This window comes from Chiroxiphia lanceolata, chromosome 13 (assembly GCF_009829145.1).
Source record: "Chiroxiphia lanceolata isolate bChiLan1 chromosome 13, bChiLan1.pri, whole genome shotgun sequence".
In the NCBI taxonomy this organism is placed as follows: Eukaryota; Metazoa; Chordata; class Aves; order Passeriformes; family Pipridae; genus Chiroxiphia; species Chiroxiphia lanceolata.
Window position 1 is genome coordinate 14904081 of NC_045649.1, and position 12307 is coordinate 14916387.

Here is a 12307-nt window from a genome sequence, read left to right on the forward strand (position 1 = left end):
TTACTGTTTAGCAATGTGAGTCCTTCAGATCCTGGTACACGCACCACAGCTGCAGATGGATTTTTTTATTGACTTAATACTAGTTCTAACTAGATCCTGAAGATTGACTAAGTTGGTAGAGCACATACCACTTTCAAGCAGGAATGGGAAAAAACTAGCATATCTTATTGTACCTGAAACACTCTATGATATGTACTAAATATTATGACTACTGCGAGCCCTGCAATAATTGATTCACCCACACAGCCATTTAGTCTGTGAGCTGTTCGTTTTACAAATTCTACAATCTTTTAGAAATTCTTTCAGTGAAGAAGATTGCTGCCTGGCCTCAGATTCATTATGGTGATTGAATCCTCTTCAATAGAGAACTGTTTAAAGAGAGCACATCCCTGTGTGTCTCACTCAGAGTGAAGGCACATAGGTTAAAAGCTTGTCTGGGTGGCATAATTCACTGCTGCTGTGCCAAACAATCACATCTTATTGTGACCTTCATAAGATACAAAAAAGGCAACAGTATGGAGCTAGTCTTTTTTTTTTTATTTTATTTTTTTTTTAACCACAGCACAGTTTTAGCTACCCAACATCTGAAGCTACCAGAATCCCTAATTAAATAACCAATTAATAATGTAGAATAGAAAGAGCTATTTTTTTTCAGACACAAAATCATAATTAATCAGAGTACAAAAAGCTGCCTGTCTTTATATCAGGAAAATATAGACTAGGTATTTAAATATTCTAGCACACCTGAACCTTGGCCATCCGTCATTGTTATGACTTAAAACATCTCAGACTAAATTAGGTTTTGTTTGTATAGAGCAGTGAAAGTCAGATGGCTTGAATGACAAAATTAGAACATGCTCAAATCACTGAAACAAAACTGCATAAAAGGAAAGATGTGCAGGAGGAGTATTGCTCGTGTTAAGCTAAAATCCTTCTTTGTGGGATTTTTTTTCTCCTCTCCTCAAATTATTGTTTGTAACAATAGGAAGCACAGAACAGCTCCAGGAACTCTATCAGTGTTCTTTATATATATCCCTTTTGGCGTATTTATATATTAAAAGAAATAATATTGTTGTGTTTAGCTGAAGCATAACCTCTGTTATTTCTACTTAGTCAAGGAAATGCCATAACAATGGATGTTTTTCAAGGAAGAATATCTTTGAAACACAAGACTATAGTCATTTTGTATAGCACACAAAGGTCAGGTTTACAAGGAATATATTTCCATCTTTTTTACATTCAGAAGTTGAGGCTTTTTCCCTTTGGAAGTTTGTGGTACATTTAGGTAAATTTAAGCAAGCAGATTTCAATAAATATTCCAAGGGGGTTAATTTTGTCACAGTTTGTCCCTTAACCTCAACTATTCTGCATGGGCAAAAAAAAAGTTCTGCTGTTTGTTTCATGCATAGATAGAGAGGCAGAGGAATGGCTCTGTGGTCCCCAGGCCTGGGATGCTCCTGCTTGTGTCAGGGACCTCCAGCACCAAAGTCTCTGCTGGGAAAGTAGGCACTGCAATAGAGAAATTGCTAAATTTGGGCCAAATTCTGCAGCTCTTAATTGAGCAACCCTCTTGGTGACCTCGAGGGGAGATCTGCTCAGTGAAGGGCTGCAGTATTTGGTCCTCTGTAATTGTTTCTGAGGTATAATTGATGAGAGGCTATTAATGGCTTCCAAGTTTGATAAGTGTTTAAATTCATGGTTCTTGAATCTGTCTTGTTTTAACCATGTTGTAGGCCTTTTAACACTTTTTTTTTTTTTTTTTTTTAGGAAATGGTTTTACAAATGTGTGATGTGAATGCCTATGTGACCTTGAATGTGTATATAGATATCTATATCTATTGATATATGTGTGCAAACTTGTGGACTCTATACAGTGGATAGAAATTAGCAGCTTTCCCTAGGCCAGTGCTGTACAGAGCAGGAAATTCTGTCTGTCCTTTTATAGTTCAGCATCTTATCCCAAAGGATTTCTGTCCACATAAAATTCATTATTATCCTAGCAATAAATAATTTTTTTTGTGACAGCTATAGTATAAAACTTTGTGCAGCGGTTTTTTATTGATAAAGCAGCTATGAATCAACATACATGAACACAATAAAAATGTACAAAATATATGTAATATAGTTCAGACTTTGTCAATAGGGCATTACATTGATCCGTTCTCTTTGGTGTTATTTGCAGAGCTGCATTAAGCGTTTCACCAGCCATGCAAACTTTGTTAAACTGCCTTAAAAAACAAATTGTAGTGTTGGCTTGGCTTTCTGAAATCCTACTGGGCTTGTCCCCTGTTCTTTGGAGTTGTGACTCTGTGGTAGGTTCATGAAACAGTACAAAGATGATGTCCCAAGGCTATCTTAGAGATATAGATATTGATAGATAGATATAGATACAGACATAGATATAGAGATAGGTTAGATATAGATATGGGTTAAGTATGGATATAGATATGGGTTAAGTATAGATACAGATATAGATACAGAGATAGGTTAGATATAGATATAGATGATGTAGATGATAGAGATATATAGATAGATATACATATAAATGGTATAGATATAGCTAGATGTAGATATAGATATAGATACAAATATAACTTGCATGTGTAGTGGAGAGTGGCAGAGAAGGCAATGAAGGCATGAGATACAGGACAGCCTTAGATGAACGAGACCCCATCAAAGAAAGTGATCAGTAATAATAAAAAAATACATGCTTCATGTAACTTTTTTCTGTCTGAGCACATGAAAGGGAATGAGGAAGGTGACCCTCACAGGAGTGGTTTGAGGCCATGTGGCTGGGCAGCAGTGCAGAGCTGGAGCCGTGTCATCAGGGGTGCTGAGCTGATCCACTGAGTGCAAAGCTTGGGATGTGGTTTTGAAGAAATAGTAACCAAAGAAGTAATTGCAAAAATGCTTTAAAATGCTGCATAGCTTTATCAAGCCCAAAGATTACGCCCAAAGAACCTGATATCTTGCTTTGATAAGATCATTGATTTTCTAGATAAAAGAAATGAAATAGTTCTCATCTCTCACAGTAGCGTATTTGATATAGTGCCACATGGGAAATTATGAAGGCAAGATAAGTACCTGAACAGCAAAACAAGGGAGAGAGATGAGGCTGGATCACACTGAGAGACAAAGCACAGGTCAAGGGAGAAGCCAATGAAGATCTCTCAGGATTGGCCTCCAAGCTGATCCTGAGGACAAGGGAGAGTGGTGACAAAACTTGCTCAGCAGGCAAAGCTGGGAGGCATCAGTAATACAGAGGATAATCAGCATGGCTCACAGGGAAAACAAGGCACTTTCTAGGAAAGAGCCTTTCTGTCCCACCACTGTGGAATGGAGGGGAGGGAAGTCCTGGAACTGAGTTTTTAGTGGTTCAAGGGTGGTGGAGTCCATGACCATGAGGGATTTTAAAACAGGTAGAGATAATGGCAACCTTAAACATTTGCCTGTGAAAAACTTTGGAGAATATCTTACCCACTGGCATTTCCTGATACTATTCATCTCTAATTTTCAGTTTTATTTTCTCTAATATCTCATCAAATAGACAGTAACTCTGATCTTCCCTCACTTGTGTGCAGAAGTAGCTGATCATGGCAGCTTGAGGGGCTTCAGATTGGAAGTACTCAAGTGAAATGATGGAGGGAGCCACACACCCCTTTCCTGAAGTCCTGACATTTTCTCTACAGTGAAACAAAGAGCTGTCACTCTCTCCAGCACAGAAAGTGCAGCAGGAGGAAGCCCAACTGCTGTTAAATAAATAAATATGAAGATATATGCATGTGCATTCCCTATGCATGGGTACCTCAGGGGACCAGGGTGCACAGACCTCTCCTGGTCCCTGCTGTCCTTCATGGGGTGGTCTCTGCAGCCCCTGAAGTTGGCATGCAGCATGTGAGCAGACAGGGTGCATTTCCCTGTGGGGATGTCCTGTGGGGATATCCATGGGCCCCCTGTCACCTCTACCCCTCCTTGGCTGGGGCTGTCCCCTGGCCACCCCCTCGAGGGAGCAGCAGTGGTGGGAGCCCAGGCACTGTGAGTGAGGATAAGAAATAATTTGGCTTTTAAATTGGGATTGGACATGGTTGTAGCCCAGCCACAAAAACTCTCAGGCCAAAAACCACAGAAATTGGGCATGCTGCTGAGCAGGGTCCAGTGAGAATGGGAGGATGGTACATAAACACCGGTCTCCCTGGCTGTGGTGCCTTGCTCTTATGCTGCAAGTATTTGTGTGTTAAAAACAGTAAGAACAAGACATCTGAAAATTAGGATTCTATGTCAAACTGTCAATACCCACAAGCATGCAGGCTTTCATTAAAATCTGTTTGACATTTTTGTTATGCACAGAGAGCCAAAAAGATGCCAAAAGGATGTGATATTTGTGATCGCATCCTCCTGCTAATACAAGACACTGCGAAGATGATTGTATTGAAACATTCCTTGCAAAAGACTGAGCAGTTAAAGAAGAAAAAAAAAAAAAGTAAAACAAGAGACTTAAGTTAAAAAGAGTTATGTGTAGTGTGGGAATTCAGGATGTGCTCCTTGGGTGAAGCAGTGGCAAGTAGCCTTTTTAACTCTTTGTAGTTAATTGAAATGATAAGAAATCTAGTAATTTCAATTTTCCACAGAGGTCTCCAACCCCCAAAATGTGCAAAATTTAATCATTTTGGGAAAATCATGTAATGATCCTGTCATGTGACCCAGGCAGAAGAGACATTATTTTGTCACAACAATGTGAGTAAATTATCTTACTGGCAACTTGCTTAAAGGTCATGGAGATCATCTGATGCGTGAGATGGAAATTTCTCATGCCAAAACAATATTGACAGCTTATCAAGCAGGGAGGAAAGTACAATGATATAATAGAATGTAAGGTAAGATAACGCTTGCTACTGACGGTAGAAAATATGACATGGCATTTCAATTTTAAGGTTATAGGCAGAATGATATGGTATAGATGCTTGGAGGCATAACAGGGCAACTTGCCTGGGGATAGGCTAAACTGAATGCAACATTATAGTTTAACGTATAACTGTATAATAGATATTAATACAATTCATGGAGAGAGGGATATAAATAGTTGTACCAAAGGAGGGAAGGAGAAAGGCCTGCACCTGCCTGGATGGATGAATTCTCCTTGAACTGGCTGCCAGCTCAGTGAAGTTGCTCTGATGGGACTCAAAGGATTTGTGTGGTATTGCTCTCTCTTTTCCCTAGCATCTTGGTATTTGTAGGTGTCTTGTTGCTTTTCTTTAATTTTACTCTCTGACCACACTCATCTTTCTGTTTGATAGCTGTAATGTGGTGCAGAAAGTAAATGGCCAGGAATCTATACAGTATTTGTGTGTAAATATATATATATATATAGTATATGTATACACATAAGCAACAGAGATTTGAGTCCTGAACTGGCCACTAAAGGTTTTCCACCTTGTTTTCAATGCTGAGTTACAATACCAGCTGAAAAAGAAATTACAAGAGGAGGGGAATATTCACTGAGGATTTGATACAACGTGAATGGTCATGATCTTCCTTAATCATGTTTGATTGTCTGTCCTTGCTGCATCAGGCCCAGCACCTTGGGACTGTTGCTGCTCTTGCTTTCGGCACAGTGCAGCACAGTGACACCCAGGCACTGCCAGCTGTGACAGCACGGGCACTGGGCATAGCCATCAGGAAAGGCACTGTACTGGAGAGGAGTGTGATAGGGCTGAGAAATCTGTTTCTTGTCTGCTGTAGCAGATTGCCTGGGAGGCGGCACCGTACCTGCAGCCCGCAGGTCATTACTCGGGGAGCCCTGTTTAAAACATCACACGGCATCAAAAGGTGTGGAGGAGATAAATCAGAGCAGATCAGGGATCTCTGGATGCATCTGTGTTTATATTTGGGACAGAATCAGGGTATTTCAGGACATGACATTTCTCATCTGGGAATGGGCAACGTGGTCCCATTGATGCATTCGCTCACTAGGGCTTTTTTCAGCTGCTTTTAACCCAAATGAAAGGTATACGTTATGTATTTTCTTTCGTGCTCTCATCAGTGGCAGAAAACTAATTTACCCCCACCTACATAAGCCCTTCCCTGTGTCTGTGTGAGGCACTTACAGGGTCCCACAAACATCACACTTTTGGCACGAAACATTCCAAGGGCTCAGCCTCAGCTAGTCCTCAACCCTCGCTTCCATGGGACCAACTAGCCTAAAAAAAAGATCTTTACGCTGTGCTGGAAGGAACTGCTCAGTGAAATGCAGCAGTTGTACTGTGTTAGAGGGATGGAGGCACAGGTTCATGTGTCCACAGGCAGTACTGAGGGTGCAGGTCAGCCCAGTGCTCCCCGTGCTCAGTCAGCCCTGGATGTCACAGAGAGTGAGAGTCGGGGTGAGTCACATCTAAAAAAGTGATCAAAAATTTGGCCAGAGCCAGGGTGTCACAATGTTTTGTAGCTGTTTGTGTAGTAGGTCCTTGGGACTCTGAAATTCTTAATTTCTCAGAGGACAAAAAGTCATCACGGAGCTTTCCTACACAGGTAGTTAGTTGTAAATGAGCTATACAAATATTCACCACCCTCTATGTTTGTCTTCATGGAGAACCAAAACAATCAACAAAATCAAGGGGACTTGTACCCTTGCAGCAGCTGTTCAGAAAGGGTTGGTTTAGTTGGCAGATTTTCACTATTCTTGAGTTGGGCTGTGGGTTTTGAGCTCCGGCATAGCTGGGGATGGGAAAAGGGGCTGCCAGACTTGTACAGGGCTCAGATAAAATGCACTTGCCTCTCGAGCATCAAATGAGATCTGAATAAAAGATGGGTTTTTTTGGCTTTGGGATTTTCAGATCCATCTCAAAGCACAGTCAGTTTCTCAGTGAAGAAAACAAACCCAAGTGCTTGGCTTCTAGTTTTTTCCCAAGACTTGCATAGCCCCGTGTCCTCTCAGGCATGTTTGTATCCCCACAGAGGGGCTGTGGGCAAATACAGTCAGTGGTGTGTTGTGAAGGTCCTCTCTGCTCAAAACAAAGCTCTGGACAGGGGTAGCTGTTCTTACAGGTTTCCAGTACTGCATCTTCAAGAGTCAACTTGCTGGTAGCAATGCACTCATTTGTGTAAGGAAAAAGATCCCTTAATGTGCTATTAAATTAAACAATGTCACTGCTATTGCAGTAGAGCTGAGCGAATAATCCATAATGAATAATTTATTCAACAAATTTAGCTGCTTTCTCTGCTCACAGACTATCTGGAGACAGATCACAATTCCCTCCAATTTACTTATTATTTGAAATTACTGATGGATAGCTTTGTAATTAAAAAAACAACTCTGTGTCTTGATCACAAACAACTGTGGGTGTCTGATCTTCGTTAGTCAAGGTATGTGCTTTGGTTGTGATGGGTCAGATAAATCACATGATATTGTTTCTGCCTGCTCATTGGAGAAGCCTACAAGCATGTCTGGCATGAAAAGACAAAAAATTCTGTCTCTGCATGCAATTTTGAAATTTGTCTTGTGCAAACATTTGCCCAGTAAAACTTGATTGCTCAAAAGTGTGCAGAAAGCAAATCCCAGGAGGAAATCAATGTGGCTGCAGTAAATTCATTTAAAAATGTGAATGAATATTTGCAGACTTTTATTTTTTTTTAAAGCTCCTGCCTGGCCCTGCACAACAACATCCATCAAATCCACGAAAAATACATTTGACTATTTGATTATTTGGTTGGGTTTTTTCCCTTTTCCCCTTTTGTCCTCCAGAAGAAGACAGAATGAGAAGGAATCTCTGGTCTTGGTATGGCAAGAATGTTAGACAAAACTCAATGATAAACTGCACAGGTGGCATCTTAAAACTGATTATCTTGGAAGGATATTTCAAAGTCTCCCTGATGGCAAGAAGCATTTTTCTGTTGTGAATCTCCCAGGTACCCATAGCCAGGTTATACTCACTTGTTGCTGAACCTCTGTTTGCCTGTCCCATAAACAGCTCCGAGGGAGACCCCAAGGGAGGCACGGGTGTCTTCTCCCCTGCCCCAGATCCTCTCTGGGCTGCTCAGGAAGCAGAATTGGTTGAAACTCCTTTTTCCAAAACCCCTGTTAAAAGCCATCTGCAATTCATTGCATTTCTTACCTTCTTTGCAGGCTTGTCTTTCTCCTCAGACGGGGAGGCCCTTCCTGCCCTGAACTCAGTGCAACATCAGACAGGCAGCCTTCCTCCTCCTCTTCCTCTTCCTCCTCTTCCTCCTCTTCCTTTTTTTTTAGTCCTCTGACCCTCTCTCCCAGCACAGAAGTTAGGCTTTGAGGCCCCCAACCCTAACCCAGTATTTGAAGCTGATTGATATTTCAAGGACAACAAGATTTTTCTCTTTCTAATTTCTAATGTTAAGAAAAACAAGTGAAATGGGGAATGTCTTTAAGGTGTGCATAAACCTCTCAGAACTGAGGTCTAAGGGTTGTGCTTGTATGTGAGGCAACAGGCTGATTAACTGATCTTCTCTGAGTCCTGTTTCAATACTTTTCCCAATGAAGGAGATGTCTTTGTTTTTGTGAGTTCAGCTAGGTTAGGTCACAAAGACATATTCCCCATCTTTTGAAATATTATACATGTTGGTATCATCTTCAAGTAGAAAAGTTCATGAGGCAGCTTTTGTGTTTCCCCACCAGGAGCCAAGCATGAATAACAATTATTAGTGCACCGTAGCTGTTTCAGGTATTCACACCCTATTAAAGCAGAGAGCAACTCCAGGGAGAAACACCACTCCTTGGTGGGGAGAGTAGTGCTTAGTGGTAACAAACAGCACTTCAAACTGAAATGTGCTGAGTTGGGTCAGGGAATGCTTTCCTTTAGAAGGATGTATCTTTCTGTATTTGTGATGCTTAGAAGGAAGAATGTGGCTGCTCAAAAGGGACCTTTGGGGTGAGTGGTGCCGCCTGCTCCGGCGCTACCAGTGGCGTAGTGGGTACCTGTCCCTGGGGTCCTGGGCACCAGCACCCCACATTCACTTGGCACTTCAGCATTCACTGGCTGGTGAAGAGAGGTTTCACTTACTTTAAATTTGCAGAAACATGGTCCTTTGTGACAATAGTATATCAGCATCAAGGAGACAAGGAGACAAATGGGAGCTTGTGGAGCTGAGAGGCGTTTACACTCCATGTTTGCACCGCCTCTGGTGCCTCCCCGTGCCCAGAACTTTGCTTGGGGTTGAGCATGTGGACTGCTGTGATCTCACTGCAGCATGAGACAACCAAGAAGAAAACAGAGAGATATAAATGTCCCTCCCTGGAAGTTCTTCTCTTAAAGGCATCACTCTTCCCAGCTGGCTGTTTTGCTCTCCCTCCCCAGTGCCTTACACCAAGGTAGGGCTGCTTCTTTCCATGCTTGAAATGGATCCTAAAGCCACAAGGAAAACAAAGAATGGCTCTTGTTTATTTTTGCAGAGTTTTAACTGGGTCGGCAAGGAACGAAGCCTTGTTAAAAGCATTTTACTGTGGGTCATCCAGAGTTTGAGGAGCTGAGGAAGAAAAGGGGGAGAATTGCTGTTTCCCCATCAGCAGGTTGGTGGCTGGTGCCACGCTGCCCACCCAGCTGCAGCTGGTGCAAAAAGCCAGGGGCTGAAGAAGAGCAACAGGAAAAACTCCTTTGGGCAAATGAGGATATGAACTGAGGATGTTTTAATATTTTTCTCACAGAAAGTAGCATTAGTTAATTTTACCCTCTATCCTCAATTGCTTATAAATACAAAATGAAAGCAGCATAATTCTTTAAAGCCCATTGCAGGCTTTCTTAAAACGACCTTTTCACCTATAATTACAAACAAAAGATTATTGAACCAAGTGGGATATATTAGTAAGAACATCAGTGTTATGATTTTGATCACAGTGAACAAAATAGTTGGAAAAATTCATTTAACAACCTTTAAATCACCAGCTCCTGTGTTATTTACTTCTGAAAGCATAACTCATACAGCTTCTCCTCTGTTGTATTCCCACAGCATGTATTTATCTCACCTTCTCCCTTGAAACCTACGTAAAAAGTAGATTTCACATTGGCAACACTCTTTTCATCTCCCTCTCCTGAGCCTGTGCTCTGTGTGCCAGCCTTTGAGCCCTGCCTGTGGCGTGGTCACCGCAGTGAGAGGGGGATGGAACGGTGGGCAGCCAGTACAGCCAGTCAAATTTAGCAGAATTATTGTCACATCAGAAGTCTGGAAGTTACCCTGCCCAGTCTGTGTTTAAGGACTCCAACAGAACAGTCAAACTCCGATGCACAGAGCACAGTTTAACATTTGAGCATGTCTCTGCCACAACTCTTGAGAATGCCCAGAGTTCAGGGGAGTCCTGCAAGTCAGGAACACTCCATGGGACATGGCCAAGATCTGCTTTACCTCCGCCAGGCCACAGACGAGCTCTGTGTCTGCTAATGCTCTTAAATCAGTAGATTTTAGGAGACAACAGTATGGTCCATTAACAAATATAATCAACATCGTCTCTGCTGGACCAAGAGCACAGGATATTCTTGCTGCAATATGGTCACTTTGAACGTGCTATTCCCTTTAAATCAGCACAACATCAGGAGGTACCACAGTGGATCAGCTGTGCAGGAGGTGGACATCTGCCAGACACAACCGTTATCAATCATCACCCAAGTATTTACATCAATCATTGAACAAACATTTATGTCTGGAGCCTTTTTTTTGGCCACGATATACGTTTAGACAGAAGCAGAAGTGCAATGTGGAGAGGCTCCTGATGCCTTCCTTTGCCCTGTTGGTAGAAAATTCACTTCTCTCTTCTCCTCTGGGCTGACCTCCAATTTGTTTTCTATTTGAAAGGCTAAGGCCATATGGCAGATATGTTCAGTTCTCAAAGTCTTTTGATCTTTAGAACAGTTGCAGTCTAAATTTCAATAATGAAAACACTTCCTTTTTTTTTTTCTTTTTTTTTTTCTCTTTTTTCTTTTTGGATTCTTATAAATGAGATATTATATTTCCATACATTTTATTTCTGGCCACATCTATGAATCTAATATTGACCTGGAGTTATCTGTGATAGAGAAGTTATTAATTTTGACAGATATAAGGGAGAAGCTAATATCCTCCTTTTACAAACACCTAATATTAATCTCTAGTGATGTAAACGAGAACTTCAGAATGGCTTGGGGTGGTGCTGGAAATGATATGAGATTGAAATTTGATAATGAAAAAGGGAAAGATTCATTTTAGAAAATTGATAAAATGGATAAAAAATTGTATTTCCTGTGAAATAAGTGTAGGAAGCTCAACTTAGATTTAGCATCCATTATTCTTCTATAGGTGGTATATACACAACGGATATGTTAGGGACCAGATTTTACTCTGATTTATATATCCATAATTTCATTGACTCAGAATAGTATTTGTCTCATGGTTTCTACTCAAATAACATATAGGAAGTCTGGAACTGGTTCTATGGCCTGGGGATGTACCCAGCCTGGTTTGACTAGCTGGGGATGGCTACTAAAGTCACACCAGCAACTCTGCAGTAACAGGGTTGCCTTCAATAGCTGGAGACTTTATTCCATGGCCCCATTATAGTCATGCTCCCAAATCCTGCCACTTCTTGGAGACACTTTCTTCCCTAGCATACCTTCTCTGTGTTATTCTGCTCCAATCAGGTGGCTTTGTGAACAGCCAGAGAGAATTCTTCGATGCACGGAGAGGAAACCCTTCCTCCAGCTCTGAGTATCTGGAGATCTGGCTTTGGATTCTCCCTTTGGAGAGGTTTTTGGCCTTTGTTCGGGATAAAATTCCAGTATTTTATGACACATAGGATACTTTTTTTTCTCCCCAGCAATTTACTGGGTTATCCTGGGGAAATTGCCAAGTCTGGAGATTCTGGAAGTGTTTGGAAGGTTTTTACTTTACGGCAGAGAGACAGTTTGATGGCCTGGTTCAAAAGGAGCTCAGATTCACACAGCTGCACTGTTTATTTTGCTTGCATTTTTTTGTTATGCCAGAAGCAAAGGCAGGCTTACTGTTAATCTCATTCAGACATTTTGCTGTCCTCTTCTTTTTATACCTCAACAGCATTTTTACCCTGTTCCTGTACCAGATCACACCATGTAACTGACCAAAGCTCCCCATTTCTGGGAGCACTGAGTGGGGTTTGTGGCCATCCTGCTAAGAAGGGTGTGCAGAAGTTGGTCACCTGTTTTACTAATAAAAAGGGTGCTGTCTTCCTGTGTCCCTGTTAATCCATCACAGTGCTGAGATGCCTGTGATGGAGGGAAATAGTGTAGGTATGATTGATAAATAGTTTAATGTAGGGATTGGGAACTGTGTGGGAAGCTCC